This window comes from Panthera uncia (genome assembly GCF_023721935.1).
Source record: "Panthera uncia isolate 11264 chromosome E2 unlocalized genomic scaffold, Puncia_PCG_1.0 HiC_scaffold_20, whole genome shotgun sequence".
NCBI lineage: Eukaryota > Metazoa > Chordata > Mammalia > Carnivora > Felidae > Panthera > Panthera uncia.
The window spans coordinates 15,528,606-15,541,083 of record NW_026057589.1 but is presented as its reverse complement, the minus strand read 5'-3'; positions in this window follow the sequence as shown (position 1 = coordinate 15,541,083).

Sequence of the window (12,478 nt, the reverse complement as noted above, 5' to 3'; positions counted from 1 at the left end):
AGCCTGCTTCCGATTCTGTGTCTCCCTCTCTCTCTCTGCCCTTCCCCTGATCGATCTCTGGCTCTCTGGCTCTCTCTCAAAAATAAGGTATTCTTGTACCTTTTGGTAATAAAAGATTAATGAAAGCAACCATATATTTAGTTTTTAGAGGGCTCCAGGGACTTTATATAGGTATGTTATCTCTTTTCATCCTCACAACACTCTAGGAAGATAACTATTTTTTTCCCTTTGCAGACAAGGACTCTGGGATTCAGAGATCACATATTTCATCCAAGGTAGCCAGAAGAGTAAGCTCCATAAACATTTAAATTGCTCATTTCAGTTAAAGATAGTCACTGTAATTGGTTTATATCTGGAAAAAAATTTCCTATCTGGAAAAAAAAAAAATCCTCAGCGAGAATAGGGGAACTGTTCAGAGTTCCTCAGCAACATTCAGGTTAGCATCACCAAGCTAAAGATAAAGCTGGAATTTTCTGTCACTAAGAGGATTTTTATCTTTAATCCTCATTGACATTTGTGCATAGCAAAGGAAAACTGTACCTATTTAATCGTCCCTTTTCCTGATAGACATGGAGAATCATGATGTAAGTGACTTTTGTTCAGATTTGTGTGTGTAGAGAAGCCGTTGCCAGATGCAATATCCAGAAAGCATCTTTCTGAGTGTGTTCAGTTATTTAGGCCAAGGAATGGCAAACTGCCTCCCCTCTGCACATAACCACCATCCCGTGCGAACGTTACGAAGCCGTACCTGCAAGCTAAATTGTTCTCCTAAACTGTCTTTGGTGCGGGACATAGTTGAGTTCATAATCAGGTCATTTAATAACAAGAAGTGTTTACATAACTGCTGGTTGTTTTAACGGACTTGGAGGTTCAAAGATGGTTCCTCGCATCCTAACTGGGCTGAAAAAGAGGCACTAGTGTCTAGGAAAAGGAAACCCTCTAGGCCACGTCTCCCCAGTCCTCCTGTTGCTTTCCACCCCTCTTTCCTCCTTCCCTGCATTGCCTTAGCCTCCCCGTTGCGGCTGCCTCTATCCCATTCAGGTTAGGACATCACCCGACATGACCTAGGGTGGCGCCATGATGCCGATAGCACGTGCCGGACCACTCAGGATGAACACTTGGCACTCCGTGGCCCTCCATCCTATGGCGAACAGACTTTCTAAACTGAGTGTGCAGCACAGAGTGCTACTTTCACGGTGATAAATAAAAGTTAACCGAGCCCTTGAGAAACGGTCTTTGAAGGTGAACCAGGGCCAGAGGCTGTTCCTGCCGGAGACGAGGCCCAGACATGTCTCTCCCTCTGACTGACTCCCTCCTCTCTCTTCTTTTATGTGGCTGGAGCACAGGAAGGACCGAGCAGCCCCGTCTTGTCAGAAGGCCAAGCCGGCCCCACTGTATTTTAGCACAGTCCTCTGTTCCATATACCACGAGGCTGAGTGTCTCCCCTTTCTTGGAAAGAGCGTTTTCTCTCCCCAGCCCCATCCCTTTTAAAAGCCAGGTTGGATATAGATGAAGTCTGAGGACAATAGTTTCTAAATAATTAACCACACTGCAATCACTTAAGGATATTTGATACATTCCCAGACCCCATTCCAGAAATGTAATTAATTGGAGGAGCAGGGCCTGGGAATTTTTATTTTACAAGGCAGTCGGGTTTCTCCAAGGAAAAGCTAGTTTTGGAACCAGTGGTCGAGGGCAAATAAAGAAAGTTCCTTGGGTCTGTCTTCCTTGGGCACAAGAGTTCCCTCACCACAATGCCCTCTGGTGCAGCTCTGCGGTGGCCTGAACTGATCTCGGCCAATAAGAAAGGGGGTTTTGCCTGCTCTCACCTTCTGTGTATTTCACCTGGGAAACTCTTGGGCCTGGAAATTGTGGGTCAAGAAGGGGACTCACAGGCAAGGACCAGTTCCCTGGTCATCTTTGTCTCAGTTTCTTTTTAGTATTATTATTTTTTAATGTTTATTTGAGAAAGAGAGAGAGCTACAGAATCCAAAGCAGTCTCCAGGCCCTGAGCTGTCAGCACAGAGCCCGACGCGGGGCTCAACTCAGGAGCCCTGAGATGGTGACCTGAGCCGAAGTCGGACGCTCAGCTGACTGAGCCACTCAGGACCCCCTGTCTAGGTTTCTTATTCCCAACCAATGAGGGTAGCCCAGAGCAGGGTTTGGTAGCCCAGAGCGGCCGGAACCGCGGTGTTGAGGGGAATCGTCCATTTCTCTCGGGCAAGCACTCACATCTGAGAACTAGTTACTGTGTTTTTTAACCAAGAAAGGGCAGACGACAGAGAAGCCAACGAAATCCCCATTCGAGAGTGCCTTGTGGCAAATGACTCCCAGGGCCTCGTGTGCACGTGCACGGAGAAACCCTCAGTGCGCGAAAAACAGTGCTCGTGAGATCCAGAGTCAAGGCAGAATGAAGACTTCCGTCCCATTTCCTGCCAGGTCACTGTGTGCCAAGAGGTGGATTCATCACTTTGATGAATGAAGGCCGGCTGTCACTTGCTTACAACTTGCCAGAGATGCTGTGGCTGACTCGGGCGAATGGAAAGGGTGACTTCGGCTTGGGTCCAACAGGAGAAAAAGACAAAGCCCTTGGAAATGTCAGGAAGGGATGCTACAGCAATGCCTTCAGCCACACTGAAGCATAAACAAGGTAATTCCACGGTCCCTCAAACTGTGCTGTTGCACATGGGCCTCTGATTTTTCTTAGTGACTCGTTAAGGTGCAGGCTTATTGCTTTCTTTTTTTCATACTGGCTCCAGGTTCTTAAAATGAAATGTCTCTTTATATGTCTGCAGAGTCCTAAACCAATAAAGGCATAATTGTCACTGTACCCAGCAAGTTTCTTCCTTTGTTAGGATGCCCACATTGTCTAGGGTTTTTATTACTCGCAGATAGGTCTGCAGAGGGGGCAAACGCTTCACGTTTTCTTAGAGGGGAGTATCTCTTTTCCTGCCAAAGGCCTCTCTGACACTGTGACCCTTACCCTGGTGGAGTCTGGTTTGCCTACACTAACATTTTCTTTTGCACGGTTTTGCTATCCAAAATATATTCCCTCTTTCAGGAAGCATTTATTGAGCACCAACTCTGCCATGAGATCTGAACACACGAAATAGGTTCGTTCCTGACCCCTGGGGACGGACTGGTGTTTGAAAACACGGGATGCTCATCCATACAATTAGGCAACGGCCCAAGGTCATACAGTCCTAAGATTGTTTTTTGTTTCTTAACTCCTCGCTTTTACCCTCAACCCCAGTCACTGTTTGATAATGTGTATTTTTAGGCTGTGTTTGTGCCACAAAGGACATGATCCTATCATACGCGTAAATCAGGATCATGCAGACTGCAGACTTTTTTTCCCCCTTCAAAAATAATAAAGTCCCCAAGTTAGAGCATTAGAGAGTGGCCCACTTGCAAATTATTGTATAGGAATTAAGGAGGGCCCCTGGGAGGCTCAGTCACTTGAGTGTCCGACTCTTGGTTTTGGCTCAGGTCATGATCTCACAGTTCATGAGATCGAGCATCGCATCGGGCTCTGCATGGACAGTGTGGAGCCTGCTGGGGATTCTATCTCCCCCTTTCTCTCTGCCCCCTCCCCTGCTTGCTCACTCTCGTTCTTGTTCCCTCCAAATAAACACTGGAAAAAAAAGAAATTAAGAACTAGAAGAAGATTTCAGTATTTCTCTCTGTCTCTCTCTCTCACAGATGTAGACATGGAGAACTCAATATTTGAGGGCCTTTCCTAAAATTACACAGTGAGTTAATGGTAAGTCTAGGTGTAAAGTCAGTTATAGTAATTTTCATGCAAGTACACTTTTCACTGTGTTGTAAAATACTGATTTTTTTTTTTGACAGGAAAATGCTTTTATTGAATTTAAGGACAATTTCAATGAGTAGTAAGTTTCAGATAGAAACCTAATAAGAAACATTGCTGACTTCATGTGCTATAAACTTACATTCCCCTCCCCCAAAAGAAATACGTACTTCAGAACCAAGAGAAGCGTAACAAATATTGTCATTATTTCCTCTATGTAGGACAAAGGTGACCTCCTAAAAGTAAGAGTTGTTACAAATATCTGACCCCTTCCCTCTCCAATAGTCTGAGCCATTACTTTGCCTTGAACTATGAATTAAGAATGATGTTGGGGGCGCCTGGGTGGCTCAGTTGGTTAAGCGTCCGACTTCAGCTCAGGTCATGATCTCACTGTCTGTGAGTTCAAGCCCAACGTCAGGCTCTGTGCTGACAGCTCAGGGCCTGGAGCCTGCTTTGGATTCTGTGTCTCCCTCTCTCTCTGCCCCTCCCCTGTTGATGCTCTGTCTCTGTCTCAAAGAAAAAAAAATTTTAAAAAGAATGATGTGGAAGGTCACAAACTCTGTAAATATACTAAAAACCACCAGATTGGACACTTTATTTTTTTAAATTTTTTATGTTTATTTATTTCTTAAAGGGGGCGGGGTGTGGAGAGGGGCAGAGAGAGAGGAGATAGAGAATCCCAAGCAGGCTCCACACTCTCAGCACAGAGCCCAACACGGGGCTTGATCCCAAGAGTCATGAGATCACGACCTGAGCTGAAATCAAGAGTAAGATGCTTGGCCAACCGATCCACCCAGGTGCCCCCGGAATGGACACTTCAAATGGGTATATTTTATGGCATGTGAATTCTATCTCCATAAAGCACTTTAAATTAAAAAATAAGCAAGGTGGTGTGAAGATCGTGGAGTAGGATCATAGAAAGATAGGCAGGGAGGGCAGAGACCTGGTCTAATCAGGACACACACCCCTTGGCACAGCAACCCACAAATAGGAGGGCTATCACAACCGCAGAGGCCTTCCGTGAGGAACTGAGGGGTCTGAGCCCCACGTCGGTCTCCCAAGCCCCGCGAACCCGCACAGGGAAGATGAGCCCCCATCACATCTACTTTGAGAACCAGCAGGGCTAATGTCAGGGAGAGCCGGAAGGGACACCACCCTTAAAGGGCATCTCTACAATCTCACCCAGTCCTAGGGCAGAGGGCAGCAGTTTGAAAAGCACCTGGGTTATGCATGAAGAAACATCACTAATTTTAGGGCACGTACCAGAAGGATCCGTTGGAATGTTCACCAGGGACAGAAGTGCTGGTGGGTACCATTTTTTGTTCATTCCCCTTCTACCCAGCTGGGCCCATTTCTGTCTCTTTCCATCTATTGTGCTAGCACCCTGTGCCCTACCCAACTGGCCTACCTTGGGTGGCTCCCAAGTGAGTAGCCTCAGCCAGCACTGATGTTCCCCCACCCCAGTTGACCAGGCTTGCTTACCAGCATGCTCAGAGCAGTCAAGTCCAAGCCTCACAGACATCCACCCTGGGGGACAATCCCACATAGCAGTGAGTCTGCACCAATCATGAGCCAACCATAACAGGGAGGTACATGAACACACACAGGGGGCACAGCTGGCTCAAGTGACAAGGGGGGAATTGTGCTACTGGGAACCATGGGATACCTTCTTCAAGATCGGGAGACGTATCTCATCTACTAAGTACATAGAAAAAAACACAGAGAGGCAGGCAAAGTGAGGAGACAGAGGACTATGTTCCAAATGAAAGAACAAGAGAGAACCTCAGAAAAAGAACTGCATGCAAGGGAGATAGGCAATCTACCAAATAAAGAGTTGCAAGTAAAGGCCATCAAGATGCTCACTGAACTTGGGAGGAGAATGGGTGAAAACAGTGAGAACTTCAAAAGAGATACAAAATGTAAAAAGAAAAAAGCCATTAAGAGCTGAAGAATATTATAACTGACATGAAAAATACATAGAGGGAATAACAGCAAATTGGATGATGCTGAAGAATGGATCAGCGATCTTGAGAATAAGATAGTAGATAACACCCAATCAGGAGAGAAAAAACAATTAAGGAGTATAGTTTAAGGAGCTCTGGGACAACATCAGGCAAGCTAATGTTCATATTAGAGGGGTTCCAGAAGGAGCAGAAAGTAAGGGACAGAAAACTTATTTGAAAAAGTAATGTCTGAAAACATCCTTAACCTGGCAAAGGAAACAGACACCCAAGTCCAGGAACCACAGAGTGTCCCAAGTAAAATGACACAAAGAGACTCACAAGACATATTATGACCCAAGTGTCAACAGTTGAAGATAGAGAATCTTAAAAGCAGCACAAGACAAACACTAGATACATGCAAGGGAACCCCCATAAGGCTATCAGCTGACTGTTCAGCAGGAAATTTACAAGCCAGGAGGGAGGACCACAATATATTCAAAAGTAAAGAAACTTACAACCAAGAATACTCTACCAGCAAGGTTATCACTCAGAATCAAAGAAGAGATAAGGAATTTCCCAGGCAAGCAAATCCTCAAGGAGTTCATCATCACCAAACTGGCCTGACAAGAAATGTTAAAGGCCCTTCTTGAAACTGAAAAGAAACAGCCATCACTAGCAACAATTATGAAAAAAAACAAAAATCTCATGGGTAAAAGCAAGCATATAGTAGTGGATCAATCACCTTTATAGCTGGTATGAAGGTTAAAAGGACAAGAGTAGTAAAATCATCTAGACCTACAGTAATTAGTCAAAAGATACTCAAAATAATAAGATGTCAAATATGACAACAAAAACAAAACCTAGGGGAGTACCCAAAAATGTAGTACTTTTAGAATGCATTTGAACTTCAGCGACCATCAACTTAATAGAGACTGTTATATACATAGGAAGTTCTGCACCAACCTTATGGTAACCACAAACCAAATACCTGTAATAAGCATACAGAAAATAAAGAGAAAGGAATAAGAACACTTAGTGACCAAATCGCAGAGAGCAAGCGAAGAAGAACGCAGAGAAGCACTACCAAAACAAACAGAAACCAGTGAAATGGCAGTAGGTACCCATCTGTTAATAATTACTTTCAGTGTAAATGGACTGTATGCTCCAACCAAAAGACATGGTTGAATGGGTAATATTATAGGCCACCTACAAGAAACTGACTTCAGATGCAAAGACACCAACAGACTGAAAGTGAAGAAATGCAAACAGACATTCCATGCAAATGGAAATGGAAAGGCAACTAGGGTAGCAATACTTGTATTCGACAAAACAGACTTTAAAACCAAAACTATAGTAAGAAACAAGGAACACAATTACATGCTGATAAAGGAATTGATCGAAGAAGAGGATAGAAGTCATGTAGATATATATACATCCAACATGGAGCACCTAAATACATAAAGCAAATGTTAACATAAATAAAGGGAGAAATTGACAGCATTACAATAATAGTAGGGGACTTTACCAGCCCACTTATCAAAGGATATGAAAATCAATAAAGCCTTGGCCTAAAATGGCACATTAGACCAGATGGAGTTAATAGATATATGCAGAACATTCCGTCAAAAACAGCAGAATACATATTCTTTTCAAGTATACATGAAACATTCTCTAGGATAGGTCACCTCTTAGGCTACAAAACAAGTCTCAAAAAATTTAAGAAGATTGAAATCATAAGGATCATCTTTTCCAACCACTAGAAATTATACAAAACTAGAAATCAATTAGAAGAAAAAAAACTAGAAAAAACACGAACACATGGAGGCTAGACAACATACTACTAAACAACCAATGGGTTGATAAAAAGTCAAATAAGAAATCAAAATATACCTTAAGACAAATAAAAATGGAAACACGACACTCCATAATCTAAAAGGCACAGCAAAAACAGTTCTAAGAGCGAAGTTTATAGTGATACAAGTCCACCTCAAGAAACAAGAAAAATCTCACATAACCTAGCCTTATACCTAAAGGAACTAGAAAAAGAAGAATAAACAAAGCCCAATGTTAGAAGGGAGGAAATAAAGGAAATAAAGGCAAAAAAAAAATCCATGAAACTAAGCACTGTTTCTTTGAAAAGATAAACAAAACTGATACACCTTTAACCAGACTCATTGGGAAAAAGGAGGGCCCAAATAAATAAAATCAGAAATGAAAGAGAAGTTGCAACACATCCGTAGAAGTATGAGGATCCTAAGACACTACAAAGAACAATTACATGCCAACATATAGGACAACCTAGAAGAAATGGATAAATTCCTAAAAACACAATTTTCCACGTCTGAATCAAGAAGTAACAAAATATGAATGACCAATTATTAGTAACGAAACAAAATCAATAATTTAAAAGCTCCCAACACACACAAGTCCAAGATCAGATAGCTTCACAGGTGAATTCTATCAAACACTTAAAGATAAACTGGCGCCTATCCTTTTCAAACAATTCCAAGGAATTGGAGAGGACGGAATGTTTTCAAACATTCTGTAAGGCCAAAAACCAGACAAAGACACCACTAAAAAAGAAAATTGAAAACCACTATTCTTGATGAACATAGATGCAAAATCCTCAACAAAACATAAGCAAACCAAATTCGGTAAGAAAGAGAATCCTATACCATGATCAAGTGGGATTTATTCCAGGGATACAAGGATCGCTCAACATCCGCAGATCAGTCAACATGATATACCACATTTACAACAACAACAAAAGGAGCAAAAATCATTTGATCATCTCAATAAATACAGAAAAAAATTTAATAAAATTCAACATCTACTTATGATTAAATCTCTCAGTAAAATGGGTACAGAGGTACATAGCTCAACACAACAAAAGCCACAGCTAACATCACACTCAATGGTAAAAAGCTGAAAGCTTTCCTCTAAGATCAGGAAAAAGACAAGGACGCCCACTCTCACCCTAGCCCCAGCAATTAAACAAGAGAAGGAAATAAAAGTCATCCAAATTGGAAAAGAAGTAAAACCGTCACTATTTGCGACTGACATGATGCTATCTATAGAAAACCTGAAAGACTCCACAAAAAAACTATTAGAATAAATGAATTCAGAAAATTGCAGAATACAAAATTAATATGCATAAATCTGTTGCATTTCTATATACTCTAGTGAGCTATCAGGAAGAAAAATTAAGAAAACAATCCCATTCACATTTGCATCAAAAGCTAAGAAAATACCCCAAAATAAACCCATGCTTATGTACTCAATTATTCCTCAACAAAGCAGGCAGGAACACACAATGGGGAAAAGATAGTCTCATCAATAAATGATGTTGAGAAAATTCAACAGCTACATGCAAAAGAATGAAAATGGACCACTTTCTTACATCATGCACAAAAATAAACTCAAAATGGGTTAAAGACTTAAATGTCAGACCAGAAACCATAAAACTTCTAGAAGAGAGCACAGGCAGTAAACTCTTTGACATTGGTCTTAGCAGTATTTTTTTGAATCTGTCTCCTCAGGCAAGGGCAGCAGAAGCAAAAGTAAACAAATAGAACTCTGTCAAATTACAAAGTTTCTGCACTGTGTGTTAGGATTTTAATGTTTGTTTCAAGTTTCTCAGTTTCAATAAAAATCACTAAATCTCAAGCTTCCTAAAAACGAAAGTTTTTGCACAGTGAAGGAAACCATCAACAAAACAAAAAGGCAACCCACTGAATGGGAGAAGATATTTGTAAATGATATAACTGATGAGGAGTTAATTTCCAAAGTACAGAAATAACTCATACAAGTCAATATCAAAAATACAAATAATCTGATTACAAAACGGGCAGAAGAGTTGAATAGACATTTCCAAAGAAGACACGCAGATGGCCAACAGACACATGAAAAGATGCTCAATATCACTAAAAATCAGGAAAACACAAATTAAAACCATCGTGAGAAATCATCTCACACCTGGCAGAATGGCTAATATTAAAAAGGTAAGACATAGCAAGTGTTGGCAAGACATGGAAAAGGGAACCCTCATTCACCATTGGTAGCAATGTAAATTGGTGCAGCCTCTATGGAAAACAGTATGGAGGTTCCTCAAAAGATTTAATATAGAACTATAATATGATCCAGCAATTCCCCTTCCAGGTATTTATCCAAAGTAAGTGAACACATGAATGCAAAAAGACATATGCACTGCGGGGCGCGTGGGTGGCCCAGTTGGTTGAACGTCCAACTTCAGCTCAGGTCACCATCTCATGGTTCTTGGGTTCGAGCCCCGCGTTGGGCTCTGTGCTGACAGCTCAGAGCCTGGAGCCTGCTTCAGATATATATACATACACACACACACACACACACAATGGAATATTACTCAGCTATAAAAAAGAATGATGGACAACATTTGGAACAACATGGGTGGCCCTAAAGGGTATTATGCTAAGTCAAATAGATCAGAGGAAGACAAATATCACACGATTTCACTTAAATATGGATTCTAAAAACCAAAACAACTCAACAAAACAGAAACAGACTCATAGATACACAGAACCCTCCGGTGGCTTCCAGAGGGGAAGGAGGTTGTGGGATGAGTAAAATAGGGGAAAGTTACAAATTTTCATTATAAAATAACTAAGCCACAGGGATGTGATGTACAGGAAATGTAGGTAATAATATTGTAACAATTTTGTATGGTGAAAGATGGAAACTAGATTTATAGTGGTGATCACTTCCTAATGTATATACATGTTGAATCACGATATTGTACACCTAAAACTAATATGTCAACTACACTTCAATAACAACAAAAAAAGAATATGCTTAAAATGATGATTGTCTACACTCACACTAATGGTCACACAGGAGCTTTTCCGCAGGACATCAACCCTTCTTGTACTGTTCACACCTCATTGGGGATATTTACTTGGTGCAACACAGAGCCCCAAAGAGCTTTTTATTACAGTAGGGGCAACTTTATTCATCCATTTACTATTTCACTCAACAAATAACCAGAGAATGGTCATTTTCAACCATTGTCCTTGGTACTGAAGATGCAGTCAGCATGTAAAGTCCCTAAAGGCAGGGGAGTTTCTTTTTTTGGTCTTGTTTCGTATGGTATCACTATTACTTAGAATTTCTTGAATGGGTGATGCACAGAGAAACATGACAGACATACTCTGCCTCTTCAAACTATAGTCTAGTAAGAAATTCAGAAAATTAAGTAGCATTTTCAAAACAATTGAAAGCTTCTACGAAAGAGAATTCTGTGGAGCCTGAAAAAGAACACTACAGGAGATTGTTTCTCCAGTTCTTTTTTGTATTTGATGACTGAGATGAAAAAGACCGTCTTAATGCTAGCATTTGTTTTACAAGTTTTCTAAATTGGCTCCCTCTACTCTTTTGAAATGGAGAAACATTCACAGTATCAGTGTTTAGAGTGTACGTTTTTTGACCCAAATGATATCATCAGTCAATATGTTTTAAAGGGCCATATATGCCCACTTAAAAGAGTAGTTTGATTTACTCTGTTTGTTCAGTTAGGAAGGGCACCTGGGTGGCTCAGTTGGTTGAGCGTCTGACTTCAGCTCAGGTCATGATCTCTCAGTTTGTGGGTTTGAGCCCCACATGCCCCTCACAGCAAGTGTGAGCCCACACCAGACCCTCTGTCCCCCTTCTCTCTGCCTCTCCCCTGCTCATGCTCTTTCTCTCAAAAATAAATAAAACATTAAAAAAAAGAAACATACTGTCTTGATGATTACAGTTTTGTAGCAGAGGCCAGCAATAGCACTGCTAGGAATTTACCCAAGGGATATAGGAGTACTGATGCATAGGGGCACATGTACCCCAATGTCTATAGCAGCACTTTCAACAATAGTCAAATTATTCAAAGAGCCTAAATGTCCATCAACTGACGAATGGATAAAGATGATGTGGTTTATACCTACAATGGAATACTACTTGGCAATGAGAAAGAATGAAATCTGGCCATTCGCAGCAATGTGGATGGAACTGGAGGGTATTATGCTAAGTGAATTAAGTCAGGCAGAGAAAGACAGATACCATATGTTTTCACTCATATGTGGAACTTGAGAAACCTAACAGAAGACCATGGGGGAGGGGAAGGGGGAAAAAGTTAGAGAGAGAGAGAGAGGGAGGCAAATCATAAGAGACTCTTAAATAGTGAGAACAAAATGAGGGTTGATGGGGGGTAGAGGAGAGGGGAAAGTAGGTGATGGGCATGAAGGAGGGCACCTGTTGGGATGATCGCTGGGTGTTGCATGGAAACAAATTTGACAATAAATTATAGAGATAGAAAGAAAGAAAGAAAGAAAGAAAGAAAGAAAGAAAGAAAGAAAGAAAGAAAGAGAGAGGGAGGGAGGGAGGGAGGGAGGGAGGGAGGGAAGGAAGGAAGGAAGGAAGGAAGGAAGGAAGGAAGGACTGACGAACAGTGGAACAGTTGAAACAATGCTAATTAAATCCTCCTGCCCCTGACTGGATCCTATGAGGAAATAAACCAGATTGGAAGTAAACCCTTTGTTTTCATTGTGATGTCATTGAAGGATAAGGACCTTGTCAGGAGCACAACTGTTTCTGCTGGAAACCCTTCTGAAGTCCTAGATTCTAGCTGCAGAAAACGGGAGAATCAGGTCCCACTAACTGGCACTGTCCCTTACTCATTCCAACTACTCATTAGGAGTATGGCAGGGGCAGCTTCATC